Genomic DNA, 21,389 nt, shown 5'->3' with positions numbered 1-21,389 from the left:
ACCACAACACCACAGTGGTGGAGATGAAGAAGAGGAGGAGGAGGAGGAGGAGGATGAGAGGAGGAGGTTCCTGCCAGAAGATAATACCCCATGTAGGCCAAAGAAGCACATTATCTGGGAGTATTTTTCAATCCCAAAGGACCTCAAAAAAGTAAATGCGCCAAGGGTTACTTGCCTAATCTGTGGCACTGAACTTTCAAGGGGGAACCCTAACAAAAAGTACTCTTTTGGCAATAACACCATGATTTGCCACATGCAACGCCGGCACCCTAACAACTATGCTGCGGCAGAGGTCAGAGAACTGGCCAGAAACCCTCCCCAATCTTCACCCAGCACCTCCAAAAGTAAGCAACCCACTCCATCGGGTCCAGAGACAAGGGAGATGGTCCCAAACATACAACCCCAGTTTGGACAATACAAAATCAGTTGTATATTTTTGTGGTAAAACAATTACCTATGGTGAGCAAAGCATAAAACTCATCAACCGTGCTGGTGACAACCACAATTGCCCCAAAAAAGCGTATTTTTTTCCTGATGTTTTTTTGATCCAGTTGAGTCATTTACAATTCCCTGTTTTTTGTTTCTCCCCACAAAAATAACAAAAAAATATATAAAATTGTTCATAAAAGCCAAAAAAAGTACAAAATGTTCAAAAAAACAATAAAAAAATATAAAACAACAAAAAGAAGAAAAAAACAGTTCTTTTTAGAACTACCTCCAATTCATAAAAAAGGCTACATTTAAAAAAAACTCTGTCATTCTTTTATCACCATGGTACGCTCCCCGGTGCGCGTACCGGGCGCTCCCCCCGCGTAATTCGATAAAAAAAATAATTATTTTTGCCCCGAGGGGCACTTTTATGGCCCCCACATCAAACCTAGGGGGTCAGGGGGGGGCTACTCTTCCCCTTTTGGTCATTTCCCCCTTTGTTTTTGCCATCTCTTGTGTCTCGATCCTACCGAGACACAAGATGGCGGCCGCTCCAGACTGTTTGGAATGTTGACAGACACCTGAGAGCCAATCAGCTTTCTGCGTGCGAACTCGCGTAGCGCGCTGGTACGAGCCCCGGTGCGCGTACCGGGGCGCGCTTATAGATATATATATATTTTTGAACCTAAATTACTCAAAATCCACTGGAGCACATATCTTGAGACATAGCAAAGGCACATCGAGCTACCAGTCCCTACAATTTTGCCAAGTTTGGTGGAAATCAATTCAGCCGTTCGGGATAAAAGTGAGTTCAACCTCCCCATGGAAATTAACATGGGGAAAACACGTTTTGGGACCCCCCTTTTATCTCGGCCCCCGCTTGACGAATCCCCCCAAATTTTTTTAGAGAAGGAGCGGAGCGCCGCGCGGCAAATTTGAGGAAAATTCCAGGTAGATTCCTCAACCGGCGCCAAAGTTATTCCCAATAGAATGTTGCGAATTCCCTATACAAAATAATCCTAACTATAACTACCTACTGGCGACTGCCAGTAGGTAATATATATATATATATATATATATATATATATATATATATATATATATATATATATATATATATATATATCCCAAGAGCCGCTTAGGGGAATCAGATGCAGCGTGTTGTCACAATTTTTGCATAAATGCTTAATTGTGGTATACCCGAGTATACTATGTTGTGAAAAACCCTCATGGGTGTTTGGTAAACCCATAATCAAGAACAGATGGTAGTTGGGGGAAAATATTGGTTAAAGTGCCATTAGGTGCAAAATGTGAATAAAGTGCAAATGTTAAAAACAAACCCCTGTGTGAGGGTTTTAAATTTAGAGAAGGGAATGGCAGTCACAGGTTAGGTTTTCAAAGTTATTGCATGCCGCCTGACAAGATGATCTGACTAGGAAATTAGGTCTGTGAGTAATTGGTCACAAGAAAAACAAGAAGGAGAAGGACACAAGGGGCAAGTTAACAAAAATGAGGGGAGAAAGAAGGAAATTGCCACTCATGGGAGAGCTCAGTAATGTAATTATAATTATAAACATGTATGTAAGTCTTCAGTGTTATTTAAACCTCCAGGGGCTTTTACTGTTGAAGTTCAAGATATACCTTGTCTCCAACTTACGCATTTTTTGTTCTCGATCACCACGCTGTTTGGTTTTTGGAATCGTGTCGATGACATAATATTTGAGATCCATTAAGTTATTATTGTGGACCTCCCGAAAATGTCTTGCCACGGGGTAGGTAGGATCAGAGTTGGTGATTGCCCTAATATGCTGCAATATCCTTACACTAGCTGGTAGTTTGGTACTTCCCACGTACCGTAAGGGACACGTACATTCCAAGATATAAATGGCGTACTCAGTTTTGCAGTGGGGGGATTTAGAAATTTTGATGTCTTTACAACTGAATGCTGTACGGTAACTGGTTTTGTTAATACCATGGGTACATGCTTTGCATGAATGACATTTAATGAAACCCCGTGAGGTTTTCAGCCAATCTGTGGAGGCAATTCCATGGCGGGAGGCAAGATGGCCGCCGAGCTGTTGTGCTGAGAGGTCGCACTCTCCTTCTCTCACAAAATGAACGGAAGAGAATTTTGTGCCACCCATGAAGAAAGGATCTAATGGAGACCGGGCGTTGCTGGCTTGAAAGGATATCCCTCAAGAAGAAACTGCTACGGATTGGGCAGGTTTGGAGGCTGCTGAAAGAAGGACTTTTGCATTTTGGTAAAACGCGCCGACATATGGCTCCCAAACCACCCACACGAATGGTCAATCAAGAAAAAGAAAAGGAAAAGGAAAAAGTAAACGATAGAACAAGAAAACCCCCCGACACTCCGATTGCAATGAAGACAGGGGGAGCTGGTAGTGGGAAAGGGGATCCCCTGCCAGCAAGGAATACAGGCGCGATCAAAAAACTAATTCCTCCACCAGCGGAAAAAAGTAAGAAGAGTGACATGCGGAAACAGAACCTGATCGGTAAAGTACCCAGTACGGCGGGTAAAAGCATGTCACAGCCGGCGAAGGGAGACGAGCAAAAGGCTCGGGACATAATTATGCATCAACCCACCGTGGCAGAGATGCTAGCGGGAAAACCCTTGGAATCAGCGACGGAATCTGTAGATGCAGGAAACCCGAGTACTCTTCACAATCCAGACGCTGACACTCCCGCTGCTGCTGCTGGAAACGTCCTCGAGGACGCAACTGACATGAACACGGAAGACGCGAAGGTGGTTGCTAGGCAACGGGCTGAGGCAGCGCGGAGAGAGGCACAGAAGTCTGTAACACCGCAGACAGACGGTGAACATGCAGGAGCTCGCGCTGAGGACGAAATACCAGCGGAAAATAGAGGTAAAGGGGTGAATGTCAGTGGAAAAGTCGAAAAAGAGAATACAGGCACCAGGGGAGGCACTACAGCACACATGCTTGGCGCATTAATGCAGGTTGAGAAAGAAATTAATGAGTCCCGGAAAGTGACTGGTTCCTGGGGGAGCAGAGAAAGTATAGCAAGCTCTACAAAAACAAGCCTTGAGGAGGGGACCAATGTAACTAAACAGCCCCATGGGGGTGACTGTACATCCCTAGAAGGGGAGGGAGAGTTCTTCTCTGTAAATGAAGATTCTGAGTCATTGTCATCAGCAGAATCAAGTACAGAGGAAGATGAAGGCACAGAGTCAGGCATAAGCACCTCTGGTAAAGAGTCTACTATGAAAAAGAGGAAACACACTAAAGTAGAGAAACGTCTCCTATGGGATTACTCAGCAACCTCTCAAGTGTACCAGGAGGAAGATATGCATGCTAACATGGCTGAGAGAACCACAAGTGGCAATATCCCTCCCCCACAAGACCCCTTCCAGACTTTATTCTCAACGCTGAGGCAGATGCAACACGAAGCAAGAACAGAAAGCCGCAGAGCAAGGCAGGCATCGAAGAAAATACAGAATAGCCTAAGGAAGGTCAATAAACTGTATGACGAGTTGGTTGACAGAGTCACAGAGGTGGAGGAGCGGACAGGGAAGCTTGAGGACGACGTGGGGAGTTGGCAAACATTTAAGACTGAACATGAGAAAATGGCGGAGGATATGCGCTGGAAGATGGAGGATTTTGAGAATCGGCAGAGGAGGAACAATGTCCGCCTTTTGGGTGTGGAGGAAGGGGCAGAGGGGCAGGACGTCAGGCAGTTTGTGATAAACCTTTTGAGGGGCGCATTCCCAGAGTCCCAGTGGCAGTGGGAAACAGAAATACAAAGGGCGCACAGGTTCCCTTTTGCATTAAAGAGGAGTGGAGAAGTAGGGGGAGCAGGCAGAGGTGGGCAAAAAAATCAGCCAAGGGCTATACTAGTCTATGTTGGGAATTTTTTGCTCAGGGAAGAGATCTTAGCCAAAGCAAGGCCAGAGAGTAGGAGAACTTTTGAGAATAATACCTTTTTCGCCAGGCCTGACTTCTGCCATTTCACTGTAGAGAGGAGGTGGAAGATGAGGCAGCTGATTGCACCATTTCAGGCTCTTGGTTCTGAGGCGTATTTACTCTACCCTGCTAGATTAAAGGTAATTGTCAGAGGGAAAACCTGGATGTTTAACTCAGAAATCAAGGCAGGAATCTTTCTAGAGGAAATGAAGAAACAAAAAGGAGCATGAGTGCCCGGGGGAGTATATAGGATATAAAGGGATCAGTGGGTGACACGAAAAAGTAAATAGTTGGATGAGAGAAGGAAGCGATTTGCACAACACAAGGCGGGCACACATAGGTCGGCTGACCTATTTGCCTGTGAAGGGGGGGGGATGGGGAGGGGTGAGTAGAGCAGGGGCGGCAAGGGAGGGAGGTGTGGGGGGGAGAATAACAATTGGTTGATTATGATTTTGCACATTGTCATGTTGTTGGGGTACAGAGGAGATATACAGATTGGTTTGAGGCTGACAAAGATTGCCTGTTTTAGCTGGTATATACACTTGTTAACGCAATGGTATGTAGGATAGCATCAATTAATGTGTGTGGCTTAAATGATTTGAATAAGAGAATGAAGGTGGCTGCATATTTAAAAACCCTGCGGTTGGACTTGGTATGTCTGCAGGAAGCCCATATTGAGGCGAGCAAGATGTATCTAATGGAACAACTTGGGTTTCAGGGTATTGGCCAGCTCTAAACAAGAAACTAGGACTAGAGGAGTGGCAATCTTGGGTAGACACAGGGATTTGGTAGTGGGGAAAAAGAAGGAGGATAAATGGGGAAGATGGGCTATAGTGGAAATTTCCTTTCGGGGACAGAAAATATCATTAGCCACCATCTATGGATCTACTGAAGATGATCCTGAGGTATTTCAGCTTCTTGATGCAGAGCTGGCTCAGTGGCCTGAACCCATAATCTGTTGTGGTGATCTCAATATACACGATTTAGAGAGCTCATTTACACAGATAGATGCAATTTATAGAGGGAGAAAAAGGAAGGTGTTCAGGGCGCTGGCGGATATGGTTAGGAATAATTCTTTGATTGATCCTTGGATAAAACTACATCCACATCTTGATGGAAGTACCTTTTTTTCGGCCCCACATAAAATATTGGTTAGGCTGGACTATTTTCTTATAACTAGTAGCTTGTTAGCTGGGACACAGATTGAGAAACTTCCAAGGGTGATCTCAGATCACAGCCCAGTAATACTTACCATTGAAAATAATTACTTACAAAGATCACCTGCACAATGGACGTTTGAGAGGGGACTTTTAAGGGATCTTGCATATAAGGAGCACATGTCAAAATGGATTAAAGGGTTTTGGGATATTAATAGGGGGACGGCAGCTATAGGAGTAGTTTGGGATGCATTTAAGGCAGGAATAAGGGGTGAAACTTTGAGTTTTGTGTTGGGTAGACAAAAAAGAGAAAGGGTAAGGAGAGAGCTGGTAGAGCATAATTTACTAAGGGAGGAGGAGAATCTAAGTAGGTTAATAAGGAATAATAGTCCTCTGGAGGATTGTCTGCTTAGAATAATAGCATTGAAGGCAGAGGCAGTGGAAGGCCTGGCTAGACAGGCGGTAGACAAATTTTTGTCCAACAAGGAAAAGACATATGAGCTTAGTGAAAAGGTAGGGCGGGTGCTGGCAGCTAGAACTAGGCAGAGAGCAGCCGAAGCAGGAGTAAAAGAAATACGGGATATACAGGGAAATTTGGTTATGGAGACTGATGCAGTAAGAGAGGTATTTAGGAAGTTCTACGCAGATTTATATACTCCAGAAGAGGTACCAAACTTGGGGGAGATTGAGGAGTATTTGGATAACATACCCCCTTCGGCGATTTCAGAAGAGGATAAAGAAATATTGGACAGTCCAATACTGTTAGGAGAGGTGGAGGAAGCTCTCGATAGCTTGCCGAAAGGTAAAGCAACAGGGCCAGACCAAATTCCGTTAGAATTTTATCAGATTTTCAAAAACGAACTATTAGCAGACATGTGTATAATTATGCAACAAGCACAGGTAGGAGACATTAGCCCAGAGTCATGGGGGGGGGCTAATATAATAGTAATTTTAAAAAAAGGAAAGTCACCAGAAATGCCAGGATCATACAGGCCAATTACATTAATGAACTCGGATATTAAAATATATTCTAAGATTTTAGCAAAGAGACTTGCAGGAGTGATTGAGCAGTTAGTGACCCCTATCCAGCATGGTTTTATACCCGGGAAAGGGACTACGCAACATGTAAGAACTGTAATTACAGTATTCGATCACGCAGAAATACTAGGAGACCCTGTAGCAGCACTTTTCCTCGATGCCGAGAAGGCATTCGATAGGGTGGACTGGAAATATCTTTGGTGTGTAATGAGATGGTGTGGGTTGGGTGAATCCTTTATAAAAGCGATCCAGGTACTGTATAAGAATCCAGCAGCGAGGATAAGGGTGAATGGGGGGCTTTCAGATGTAGTAAAAATAGCCAGGGGGACCAGACAGGGATGCCCTTCCTCTCCCCTATTGTTCGCACTATATCTGGAACCCTTACTACGTAGGTTGGAGGAGAATGTAAGGATACCTCCAATGATAAGACATGAAAATGTGGTGAAGTCCTTAGCCTACGCAGATGATGTGGCAATTTTAACTCCGAACCCTACTCTAGCTATAAAAGAGATAGAGTTAGAGGCTCAGAAATTTGGGAAACTATCAGGGTACAGTTTAAATAGAACAAAGACCCAGATTATTAAGAATAGATATACTCCGTGTGTGGATAACAGGGTGGTGGATTCAGCAGTATATCTAGGAGTAGCACTAACTGCAAAGTTGGAGAGAGTAGTAGAGTTAAATCTGGATCCTCTAATAGGCAAAGTTAAAAAAGAACTTGAAAGAATGAATAACCTACACCTTTCCCTTATGGGATGCACAAATGTTGTCAAAATGCTAATCTTACCTAAATTTTTATATTTTTTTCGTACTATTCCTTTAGTCTTCGAAGCCAGATGGTTTAATTTAATAGAAAGGACACTGAACAGATTTATCTGGGCACATGGAAAGACCCGTAGAGCGTATAGGTACTTGACTTTACCCAGAGAGAGAGGGGGCTGGGGAGCCCCTGACTTTCGGATGTATCAGATGGCTGCTGCATTACAATACATGCAGGGAATAATTGGGGGCGGAGGAAGTGATGCAAGGGTTGGGACCATGTCCACGGAAGTGTATGCTATTATACTGGGGGCGGAGGCAGAAAATAATTTGTTAAATAGAGTAGAATTTGGATACTATAAAAGAACAAGGTTTAAGACCATGATGGCAGCAACTAGAATATGGAATACATTTCTTAAGAGAATGGGAATGGGCAGATATAATAGGTATGTAAGGCTTTACAAAAACTGTTCCTTTCCGATGGAAATTTTTGGTGACTCGACAATGTTGGGATGGACACAGAAAGGGATAGAGCAGATTGGGGATATAATAGATGGGGATGGGGTAATCCAGTTCATAGATCTTTGTGCTAAATATGGGATTGAGAGAAAGGACTTCTTCAAATACCTGCAGGTACGGAGTTTTTTATTACACAAGCAAGGTGGCAGGGAGGGGTTTAATAAAAATGAACTCTTGGAAAAGATAAAAGCAGGAGGGGATTGCACAATTAGATCTTTCTATGCAATACTAACCAAAGGGAAGATGGATGATCTGGAGAAAGTTAGCACTAAGTGGGTCGGAAAGCTGGGAGAGGATGCAGGAAGCTTTCAAGACTCTTTAAACTTGGGATGTACCATCCTGCGCTCTGGACCCTTGCAATCGCAACACTATAAGACGCTATTCTCACTGTATTACACCCCAGCGAGGATAGCTAAGTGGGGAGGGTCCACTGGAATTACTTGTCCACGGTGTAATGCAGCAGCTGCCGACATTATCCATATGTTTGCTACTTGCCCTCAGTTATATACCTTGATCCGAAGTATAGAAGATTTTATTAACAATACTCTTGATATAAGAGTTAAACTAACGCCTAGGATGATTTTGTTTGGAGTAGATAATCAAGTCGGATTGGATCATAAAGAATTTATGTTTGTAGCAATGGCAGTACTGAGATTAATAATTGCAAGAGTATGGTTGGACAAGGTACCCCCTGATTTACAAGTATGGCTATCAAATTTGCTAGCTAGCTATAATCTTGAGAGAGCTATATATGCTCGGAAGGGGAAGAGGGGAAGGAGATTGGGGTTGAAAATTTGGGAACCAATAAACATATGGAAAGAGAGGATGGCATAGTAATTGATGAAGATTAAAGGTTAGGTCATTTTGCTATATGATTTGGTGTTATAAATGTATTTTGGTTTTTTGATTTGAAAAGCGTCAAACCAGTGATACTTTGAAAAATGTATATAAGAAAAAAATGTTTTGTTTTGTTTTGTAATTCAATGTGCAAGTTAACAAGAAAAAGGGGAAAAATAAAAATATTTAAAAAAAATAAAAAAAAACAATCTGTGGAAGGAGTAATCTCAGGGCAGTTGGATACCAAGCTATTGTGTAGAGAAATAGCTCTCTTGTAAGTAATACTGGGCTTGGCTGGCATAGTTTGGCCTATTACAGGATCAGAACGAATGAGGGCCCAATTTTGATTGATGATTTTACTTATCGCACCTTTTTGGGTACTATAGGGCACGATGAGTCTGACCATACTGGAGTCTAGTGATTTGATGGATTGAGATATATATATATTCATTGAAAAAAAACATAGGTTTCACAATCGTTATAGTTTGGAATTAGCATTTAAAAAACCTTAGAAATTCACTGAAAAAAACATAGGTTTCACACTCGTTATAGGTAGGAATTAGCATTTAAAAAACCTTTGACCATGTGACCTTAAAATAACACTTTTCATTGGTTCAGAACATTTATTATATCCCCCTTTCTTTTTTCACCTCTTGTGTCTCGATTCTACCGAGACACAAGATGGCGGACTCTCCGGACTGTTTAGAATGTTGACAAACACCCGATAGCCAATCAGTTTTCCGCTCGCGCACTCCCGTAGTGCTCCGGGTACGCTCCCCGGTACGCGTACCTGTAAGCGCTCGAAGCGCGCATATAGATATATATGTGTTTTTGAAGTTAATTTACAAAAAAAACACTGGAGCAATTTTCAGCAAATATAGCAAAGGCACATCTGCGTACCAGTCCCTACAATTTTGCCAAGTTTGGCGTAATTCCATTCAGCGGTTCGGGCTGTAGACCGTCCTATGGAAATTAACATGGGGAAAACACGTTTTGGGACCCCCTTTTTTCTCAGCCCCCACTTCAGGAATCCCCCCGACACTTATTTTATTATTATTTAGTTATTCCCAATAGAATGTTGCGGATTTCCTATGGTATATGTATATATATATATATATATATATATATATATATATATATATATATATATATATATATATATATATATATATATATATATATATATATATAATGTTGTAAGTACATAAGAATATATAATTATGTTTTCACATCACCCCCTTTTTTCCAGGCGGAGAAATTCTCGACAACAATTCAATAGTAAAGAGCCTGATCACTTCCTTCTGTATATCTTCATTGTCGCTTTACTACTCATCTTCAGAAATAGAAAAGGTAAAAGTATTGTCAGTGCCTTTATTTTTCAAAAGTGTAGGATTATGCCCCCAATGATTCATTATGCTTGATGTATTTCCACCAAATTTTCACAAAACTTCCCCTTTTTTTGGTGCAGATGCTGTGTTGAAAATTTCAAGGTGAACGAATGCCCGAGATAAAAGAGGGGGGCCAAAACGTGTTTCACCATTTTAAGTCTATGGGGATTTTTCATTTTTTTTAAATGGCTACAGCCCGAATTGCTGAACGGAATTATACCCAATTTGACTGAAAACTAGATTTTGGTCCAGAAAGCGTGCTTTTTGTGATTTGGTGTAAATCCGTTCAGTAATTTCAGAGAAATAAAAGTTGAAAAATATAGGTATCTGGGGACGCGAGTCCTTGCAGTGGAATTGCAGATCCTACAAAAATTTGATTGGCTGCAAACACTTCAAACAGGAAGTGTTGGCAGCCATCTTGGGACTCTTGAAGACGAGTAACAGGAAAAAAATAAAAATAAAGAAAAGGTGGCAGGGTTATTAAAGCATTTTATTTTGTTAGCCTCCATTTATAACATGCACGGCTACTCGGAAGTGTCTCGGCGCAAATTTTAAACATTTTTCTGCAGACTCGCGGGTGGATCCACGAAACAGCCGCAAAATTAAAAATAGAAAAGATGTGTGGGCTCCTGAACTTTCTTTTTTTACAGCCCTTGGGTAGGCCAAATCTTGGGGGCATTAAGGAGGGGGCCTCATGCCCCCCACTTGTACTTAGGTGAATCCCCGGGAACTGCCACCTCCTCGGGGCTGTAAACAACAACAATGTGAGGGGGCTCAGCCCCCCACAGCCTGGGGACTGCCACCTCCCCAGTGCACACAGTGTTTTTGTAACTTAATCCAGGGGATGCCATACTGCCTCGGGGATGCCACCTTCCATTGGCAAATATATGCAAAGTAGATGTGGGGGGCCTACACACTCCCCTGCAGCCCTGGGCTCTCCACCTCCCCGGGGCTAAATGTGACAAATGCAGGGGGGCCATGTGCGCCCTGCAGCCCCGGTGACCTACCCTCCCCGGGGCATGCCTTTAAAATGAAATAATGGGACTTAATTACATTGGAGGGTGGCTGCACAGCCCCACTCCTGGAGCCCTACATGGCTCTGGGGACCACCCCCTCAGGACTGGTTCCAGTAATGTCCCCCGGTGCCCACCCCGGGACAATGCAGTTTGCTATGGCATGGTGGCAGCACTGTTCCCGCCAAGCCATAGCAAACAACTGCGCTGCTTTCAGCAAGCAAGAACAAAAATGCTCTTGCTTGCTGTAAGCATGGCAGTGTCTGTTTCGCTGCCCGCTGTGAAGCAAGCAGGGAAACACTGCTTTGAGATCCAGGGAGCTGCATGTCAGCAACTCCTTGGGTCTCAAAGCAATGCTGGCTCTCACAGGAGGTGGGTAGCCGGCAGGGACCACTGGAGCCTTCAGGCTCCCCCCGCATTCCCCAGCAGAGAGGCCAGTCCCCGGGGATGGGGACCCTGGGCTGAAATTGGCCCTGGCTCCCCTTCTTCGAAATTGGCCTGGGGAGGGGTGCCATGCGGCCCTCCTCCCTTTAAAAAAAAAGATATGAAGACCTGACCCTGGGGGATGGGGTCCCCAGGGTTGAAATTAGCCTGGGGGGGGCATGCCCCCCCCTCTGATCTAAAAAAATAATAAAATAAAGGACAGGCCCCGGGGTATGGGCTCCACTGTAGTGTAGTTCCTTTATCTCTAATAGGCTCTGCGCATTGGAATAACATACACTATAGATTTGACATAGGACTGAGGTCAGTATGTCTCTATCGAGTATATTAAACTTAATTGTGTGTGTGCACACAATTAAGTTTAATCAGTCTCTGACAACCGCATAAACATGACAACTTTGTTTCCCCTAGAATCGAAACAATATCTTCAGAGTCGTGGAAACAATAGATAACTAGTTCACACAGTCAATCGTACATGCTTCGTTTCTACAGAGTTGCATAGAAATAGAGAGACAGGCGTTTCAATAAAAAGGGTTTATTAAACAGTCTTATTTCTCATGCAAGAGATATGAACTGCTACAATCATTAGACAGAGTGAGAAGTATAATGCGTACAGCGTAAACAGTAATATAAAATAATACTGTAATAGCATGGTCTGTTGCTATGACATATATAAAAATACATACATAAATAACACAGCCTAAAATACTCAACTGGTGCTTCTAAAATACGCCTACCCCAGTGTACCTCACCTAGGTCAAGTACAAGAGAAGAAATAGATGCTAATTTAGCTAAGTTTATTTTTGCCAAGAATCTGCCAAATGTTTCTCTATGGTCTAATCAGCTCCATACTTTAGAATGCGAGAGGTTGGTATCTCTTACCCAGGACATAGATTTCCCAACATTCCGAAACGGGAGCCAGAAACACTGGAGCTGGATTCTCGGCAGGAGGATGGCTGCGTCTAGTCATTGCGTCAGCTGGAATGTTGGCTTCCTTTGGGACTTGCTGTGGCGAGCTGCGTCGTGCAAGTAGGTAGTCGAACTGCACCAAACCACACCGTGCTTTGCCATAGCAAGTGAAGTTATATTTATACCTTGAATGTGTTTAGGAATGCCAGTATTGACGTAAAGTCGGGCATATGAATGTCATGAATGAAATCCTAAGGAATAGATGTTCATGCATAATAAATGAGTTCTTGGAGAAATCAATATCTAAGCAAGGGGAAGTCCCTAACGGCTTAAGAGTCTGGTTTTCCAAGAACTCGTTGTGACGTAGATGAACAGACTGAAGTAGCCATGCCTGTATTTGAGTAGCATGGGCTATGCCTAAATAAGGACTGGATTTCTATGCCTATATAAGGACAACGTGTCAATTGTACCTATATAACAGCATGAATCAGGAAATGCATACAGAATCTAACACGATACACAACACCCACTCCACTTTCTTATGTACGACATTACTAAATTCTAAACATGTTAAACATATCTAAATCATATCTACACATGAAGTGCTAAAAGCATGTTTCAAATACATAGTAAATAATGCATTCAAACTATTGCATAGGTGCTGCACACATTAAAGCAATGTTTCATTCTAAGCATATATTGGCATTTGAAATGCTAAATGAATGAATCATGAAAATATACATATATGAAATGGCTTGTAAATACAGAAGAAAAAAAGGGCCGAAACCATTTCATGTCTGATTACATAAAACTGTTTGTATTTGGACAAGGTCATATAATGTCTCTTGAAGTACTCAAATAATTATTGTTCTCTATGAATAGTTCTACTATAAGTAGATTAATTGTGCCAAAAAATGAGAAAAAAAATTGGGGGGGGGAAATAATAATCATGGGAGAAAGTTCCAAAGTTAGTACCTTGTTTTCAAAAAATGAAGGTCAAATTGAAAGTCTCTCAGAACACTGTGTGCCAAAATCAAAAGTCACTGTTAGGGCTTGGAGAAAACATGAAATCTACTATGTCTGTTGACAAAAAGTCATCTACCATTGTAGGTGAAATTTGGATTACCTCGTTTAGCAGATTAACCGCACATAGATGTGAAGCATCGCCGTCAGCATTGGTCGCATTAGCAATGTTTGTATTGGATGGTACCTGTGTGCCTGTTGATTCCTCTCGTACCTCAGCAGTTGCAATTTGCGTCTGTGAGATCTCAATGAATGCCGCCATCAGAATTGGTAGCCGCTGGGGACAACACAGAGCATGGGCCGTTACCGGGTCATGCAAAGTATCAACATGACTGATGGGAGTGTCAGACAGGTGTCTAGCACGCATTCTTCTCCAATAGCAGTCAGCGTAGAACAGGTAAGATGCAATCTTGCCAAATTGGTCTGAATGACAGAAACCATGTAGTATATAATTCTCGTAGATGAGGTAGTCCCAAAATTTGGACTATGCGCTGACGAGACTTCTTTGGCAGTAGAGTTGTCTCCATAGAGAACTGTGTGTTGCTGGTGATTTGGCTTGCCATATCGCAGCAGTAGGAGCAAAAATTGTATTGCTGCAACGAGTTCCAAATGGAGGGGCAATCCGCCAAACACAGAGTGCACAAAGTTTGGAAGGATTCAGAGGACTGCTTGAAAAGGTGCTAACAGTCCAGAATATATGGTCTTAAATACACTTACAATACAGCTAGTATCAGACATATTTAAGATACGACTTAACATTTCTGAGAAATGTATAGGGCAATTTGTATTTAAAAGGGCATGTATCTCAGCAGAAGTCCTTGCGACTTGTAGATCATGGGTTTCTCTGGCCGAGGTCAGTGGCACAGTTTTTTGCAAAAGAATGGCTTTCATTCTGCTTAGAGTATTAATTTGTATAGAAGAGATGTTTAGTGAAGGCCAGAGTGGCGACTCCCTGACTAACTTGGTTTTTGGAAACAATACTTGCATACAGCAAGTGACCTTGGATGACACAGTTACTAGATATGGTAAACCTGGAAACATGCCACAGCAGCTGTGATCGTTCAACATGAGGTAACTTCCATTTGAAAGTTGTCCAAAAATTGGATCAATCACCGCAGCTGGTGAACCTTGCAGGTGTCAGGATAAATTGTTAGAGGAACCATCGCAGGCCCGGTGTAAGTTTATACCCTGACAAAGGAGAGAACCGCTTAGTGCATTTTCACAGTTTGAACCGCTAAGAAACACTTCACGTCCCCCACTCAACATCTGTATGTGTATGGAAAATCCCAGAATGTTTTGATGTATTTTTTACCCAGCCTTTCATATGTGTCTGCTGGTATGTGTTTTAGGCAATACTGAAAATGGAAAATTGAAACAGGCAGAGTGATTGTTCCATGTATAATCCATTCAGTAGCTGGTTTCTCCCCAACCGTAAATGGCAATCTTTCCCGTTTCACAATGCCCAGCACCGTATAGTGTGCTCCCCTTTGTGCCAGTTTGATCTGTTTATCAGTGAGATTGAATTCTGAAAACAGTGATGTATATTGATTAAACGCCAAGGCACATAGCCTGAACGAAGGATTTGTAACGTCCAGCCTAATAGCAGGATAGAACGTAATTGCGACTGACCATGTTGCAACATGACCAAGTCCTGTTCCATGATGTCTATGGCAGAAGACACTATGCTGTCCAATGAATATATCCTGGACGACAGAGTCGTTAACCCATTGTCAACCACAGAGAGAGATTTCTCTAAATTAATACAATCATTTTCTCGTATTCGTTCTGCAGTCTCTGATTGAGTAATCTTCCATATTTCGTTATATTCAGCATACATACTGGCATATATGAAACGTTTTTGACGCGGCTTTCTTGGTCCTAGCAAGAAGTCCCTAAGGTCTGTGCCATCTTTAAGTAAAGATAAGTGTTGATTTACATCCTTAAGTGTAGATCTTTGTAGCTAATCAAGGCAGAGCTTCCTGACACTGTATGTTGTTACTATTCCAGGATGCTGTCTTTGAACATATATTGGGTCTGGCCTATTGAATGTGAAACCCTGTGTTTCATTCAGGAATCTATCTTGACAGTTGTTTGTGTCTGTGGGCCAGATCAACCATTTATTCCAATCTGGATCTGTTCTGTTGTGATGCAAAATAGTATGTACGTCGACCTCCCCCTCTGAAGTGTTATCACTCTCAGGTGTAGGTGTAGGTATGGGTGGATTGTTCCTGTCTTTAATCTTGGCTAACCCAAGTTGGACAGTGTTATTCAAAAACATAATTTGCTCAGGGATGATACAGGCTCTAAACATAGCTTCTACACCCTGTACCTGACAATCTTTTGTTCCCCAGACAGTTTTTGTCTCAATATTGTCTTTCCAAAAGTCAAAACCTAGTTTAGACAGTTGGCCATAAAAGGCTGCAGAATAAATCTGTTTGGTATTTGTTAAAATACTTTTCATTCCTGTTTTGTTTACATTTTTAAAGTAAAACGATTCAGCATTGGATACATTGAACCCTGGGAAGTTTGGAAATTTCATAGAAAATGTTTTTGAGCTACCCTTTGGTGGCGTAGGACAATGTTCCCATTGGTTACACATTAATACATTTCTAGGATTTGCAGATTTGTGCAAGAACTGATGACCATAATGGTTATAACAATACATTTGTTCATAGTCTGATGAACCCTCTAAATATTCATGATTTGTGAATACTGCAGATATTTCTAGGTCGGACATCATATTATTAACAGTTTTGAAGTCCCAATCATCAGAAAAAGTACTAGATGAAACAAAGTCGTTTAATGAAATCTTAAATAAGTGTGGAATCTTCAACAGCTCCGACGGGCCAAAAATTTCATAGTCTGTTTTGTCCCAAGCTATACCACCAGGTATAGGTACGGCTGTGACGTTCACTGATGACAAGTCTCTTTGTTCACGATGGGATGATTTGTGTGGCTTTAGGAGTAAGTTGAGTTTCTTACTTGCTGTGTCCATTTTGACATATCTTCCATTTACCACCATACCCAGAGTTATTGCCAGAGCTAACCAAAGTAGAAGAAAAAATATTCCCAACACAATCCAAAGCTCAATCCACGGTGAAACCAGATAAGTCTTTTCCAGGTGATGAAAAAGGTTAGTTGCTTGTTCTTTGAAAGTTCTTTTTACTGGCGCTGTTTCAGGTTCGCTGGGATCCTCCGAAAACGTATCAAAGTTAATGAAATAGCCAGAGGCAGGTCTGTTAATGGTTGGGATTGCATCCGGATTTGTTGAAATCGCTGGAAACAATTGATCACTTGTTACTTCATTGTAGACAGGTGCTTCTTGACGAACTGTTACTTGGGTCTCCAGAGGTATATCCTCCATAGCTTTGTTGCTTAGTCCTTCTTTTCTCACTGCAGATTCCTCAATGGTGATGAGCCTCTCAATTTGAACCTCTTGGATTGTAGCTAGAGGAGTGCGTCTGCTACATTGGCAGAGTCCACTTGGCCTACTGCTTAGTATCGTCCACATAGTGTGGTTTTATCAGGTCGATGGACACAAGCCTGTTCTCCTTTTAACCAGCAAGGGGGGGGCAGTAATACTGTCCTTGATCCATAGATTGCTAGGACCGGTCCTGTATGGCCGTAAGAAGGCCCAAATTCCTTCTTGTCCGCGATCTTTTCTCTGACTAGATCACCAAGCTTTGGGATCCAGACAGGCCTTGCTGGGGTAGTTGGTTTTTTCCCCAGTGGTGGTTGGCTTCAGGAACACATTGCTTTGTTTCGTTCTTAGTTCATTTAAGTCCTGTAAAACAGCCAAACGATCTTTGATATCAAATGTCTTTTGTTCCACCACTGATGTCTGACAATCAAGATCCAGAACCAACATTCTTGTCCCAAAAAGGACCTCATATGGAGAGATACCCACGAGAGAACTTCTTGACAAGTTGTTAAGACTACTTTGGACACTTATTAGATGTTTGACCCACCCGTCACCCGAATCTAATACCCTAGCTGTTATAGGTTGCTTTATGTCCCAGTTTTTTCTCTCCATAACCGAATTTCCCTCAGGATGGAATGGACTAGAATACCGCAATACAACGCCCAAACTGGCCATGGCTTCTTTGTAAGCTCGAAAGCTAAATGCAGGACCCTGGTCGGAATGTAGCGTGCCACTAGCGTATGTGCTGATAAATCTTTTATAACAGTTTGAGCGTCAGCCAAGCACTGAGGCCGCATCCAAAGGAACCTAGTCTTAGTTTTTATGGAATTGCATTTGTCCACAGGGAAGTCTGCGTGTAGATAGTCTAATGCTGTCTAACAATGGTGTCAGTACTGGGCTGGCTATGCTATAGTCAGGTATCTGGGAGCCTTCTGTGTTGCGATCTCTATTGCAGTCTAAGCAGTCAATGACAAACATATGAATGTGAGCATTTATTTATGGACACAAGTACGTCTCTTTTACAGTTAATATCGTTTTAGAGATACCTTGATGTATCAGACCCTCTCCCAAATGTGCTTCGAATGTCAAAGCTATTCTACGTTTCCTGTTTGGAATTACTCTATCCCCTACTCCAGAGACTCGAGCAAAAGGAACGCTGTTTGCATCAAATATATATGAGTATTTGAGTGGAAACTTATTAGGTAACACTGCCCCGCTGCCTTTGCATGTAGCATTGACAGCCAGCATTATTTCACTGTCTATTTTTGTTTTTGAACAAGTGATTGCCGCTACGGAAGCCGTTTGCACAGCTGCCTTCGCGGCTTCATCAGCCAATGAATTCCCTTCAACGTGAACGCCATCACGTTGATGACTCAGCATGTGTATTACATGAGTGTTCTGTAGTCCTTCTCATAACTGAACTTATTGTTCCCAAAGCGTTTTATGCTTAATTGTACCACCTTTGCATCTTTGAAACCGTTTTGAAACCAAATCTGTAAATATTCATTGTAGGATTGGACACAGTAGAAAGAATCGCACAGTATGAGTGTGAGGAATTCGCGATCCGTATTTTCATTTGCCAATTTGAATGCTTGTAGTTCAGCTCGCTGAGCTGTACAATCTCCTAGAGATTGCGTTTTTGACCATAGGTCAGAATTTACCATAGCGCATACGACCTTTAACGATCGCGCATGCTGCACTCTAAGCTTGTTTACCCCCCGTAACAGGTTGTACAGATCCGTCAGTATAAATTATACATTCATACTGGTCAAGAGGGAGAATTTCAGTAGGCAGAGGACATTCTTGTTCGTATTGCAGGAATGCTTGTGTTTTGAAATAAGGATCAAAAACGTATTCAACATCAGTTGCAGCAAGATAATTAACCCATTATATCCATCTCGGATGGAAAGCTTTAGCATTTGGAATGCTCGCTTTTGTGACTGCCTCTAAGGCAGGTACAGGTGTCACGACAATAATGCTTTTTCCCTGTGCTAGGGCTCTTTCTTTCTCTACAGCGGTTTGAACAGCTGTCAGAATTTTTTCTCTAGAAGTGAATTTCATTTCTGCTTGTGTGTACAAATGTAATTTGTATGCAATTGTTTTTTTTTCACCTTCTTTAAAAGTTAAGTAGATGAATCTGCACTGACCCGGAATGATTCGGATCACTAAGTTGCGTACATTTACGAGTGTTTGCAAATGTTATGTTGCCAACATGTCTGTTTGGAGTAAACGCAAAATTTCTGTGTGTTCTTTTTTCCAATTTACTGTTTTAAAATCAGGTTTGAATAATTCATAGAGAGGTTAAACCCTTTCTGCGTAATTTAGAATGTAAGTTCTTCCGAAATTCAGGAAACCTACAATCAACTGTAAGTTTTTTCGCTTTTGGAGGTTGGAGCAGTGCACACTTTTCTAAAAAGTTAGCTGCAAGGTTTTTGCTTTTACTTGATAATTCATATCCTATGAAAAGGACGTTGAAACGGGCAATTCTTGATTTCTTAAAATTGAATTGTACTCTTCAGAGGCGAACCCTAATATAATGGTGTTCACCCTGTTCATGTGCCTGTCCAAGTCATCGTCTGTCAGATAGATGTCATCGACATATGACAATACCTTGTCATCATAAGTTTGAAGTAACGCTGTTATCCTTGCTGACAATAACCCAGGACTATTCTTGAATCCTTGAGGGAGAAGACAGAAGTGACGCTGTGTCCCCATTATTGAGAAAGCGGTCAAATACCTACTTTCTGGTGCAATGTTTTGACAAAAGAAACCGTTAGAAATATCTAATGTGTTTTTATATTTTTTAAGCACAATTTTATTCATTAATTCCGTACTGTGTGCATTTTGCACTGCAAATGTTTTGCAACAAGAGTTTAAATGTCTGTAATCCAATACTAGACAATATTTATTGTCTGGTTTGGAAACAGGAAACAAAGGGTTGTTTATTGATGAGGTGCATGTTTCAATCGCCCCCTGGTATTCAAGTTGATCTAAAATCTCCCTGACCTGTTGTTTAGCTTTTTGCTTAACTGGGTACTGCCTCTGTGCAGTTGGTTGATTTTTTAATTGGATTTTATGGTGAGGTGAGGCCTCATCCCATCCTACATGATTTTTGTGTACTGCTGGAGCTTGGGCGACTGCACATTTCCTGGCATAGGTATATTTTAAATGTATTGGAATATGATTAGGGAAGGCTGGCATAATGATTTGTTCGCCATGTGGGCACTCCCTGACAAATTCTGGTGGCCAGTCTTGTTCAGCTAGAAGAATGTCATAACCCTTAGAAAGTCGCTCCCAAAAGAGTGCTTTCGCTCCTCTTGGTATGTCTCCCTCTATCCGGAGTGTTATTTCATATAACCTATGTGGAGAACTAACCCTGGTATCTGCAGTTTCAACTTGAAGGTCTTCATTCAAGTCCACTGTCTCCAGAAGACCCTTCAGGTTCTGGCGAGCTATTGTGACTTCTGCTGAGCTGTCCAACATTCTCTGAGCCCATTCTCTGTTCTTGAGTTGTGTCCTCAAGATCATTGGCATGTCTGATTTTTAGACCTGCTACCTTCTTTTTGGTGAATTGAAGTTTTTTAATCTTCTGAACGTGTTGATCGTCTTTGGGCTTCATGCGTTCTTCCTTGTTTTCTGACCGTCCTCTTCTTTTGTATTTCTGTGATGAAGTCTGAAAGGTACAAGAAGAAGGTGTATCAGTGTCTTGATATCTGTGAGGTTTTTTCAAATTTTCCCTATTACTGAGGTTGTACCTCCTTTCAGATGGCTCCTTTTGAGGAGACTTACCTCTGGAATGAGAACGCTTCTCTTTAGAAGTTTGTTTGCTATTTTTCCACTTCTTTTTAGAAGGAGTAGGATTGTTTTTATTGAAGACCTTTTCAGGACTTTCAGACAGTTGAGGTTTCACTGGTTTCCCACCCAGACTGTCTCTGCCTAAATCTTCATAGGATTTTTTTACTTATTCTAGCTAGTTCTTGTGGTTGTTCTGTTACATCAAATTCCCTTAATTTTGGGCGGATCACCACTAATGCTGCTTCTCCTTTAATATTAGATAATATTATTGTAGAGACCTGTTTGAAATATTTCAGTAGTTTCATACCTAAATTTTAAAGCAGGCTCTGACCCGTATTAATTTTGAATCTGTTTCAGGACATCAGGTATTACCGCCATAGACGGAACACCATGGGATTTAGTGTAGATTGCAGCAAAGACTGTATGCCAAGTGGTGCAGTCCTCCAGATGTGGTGTGATCCCCATTGGTAGACAGATTGTTACAATTCTGTGTTTTTCATGAGGGCTAGTATTAGGAAATACTGCTTCGATCTGAGTAATTTTTTGAGCTATCCAGAATGGAATTTATTCACGTTCTGTGGGTAATTTTCCCATGACTGCGTGTAAAGTCTGTGGTGTAGTGTATTCCCCTGGTGAGAGGTTTGTTGTGGAATAACTATTGTAGTTTCGACTGTAAGAGTCCGCATGACATATTGGACCAATTGTCTGTACATTTTGAT

This window comes from Lissotriton vulgaris, chromosome 8, assembly GCF_964263255.1.
Source record: "Lissotriton vulgaris chromosome 8, aLisVul1.2, whole genome shotgun sequence".
Classification (NCBI taxonomy): Eukaryota; Metazoa; Chordata; class Amphibia; order Caudata; family Salamandridae; genus Lissotriton; species Lissotriton vulgaris.
This window is presented reverse-complemented; position numbering follows the sequence as displayed.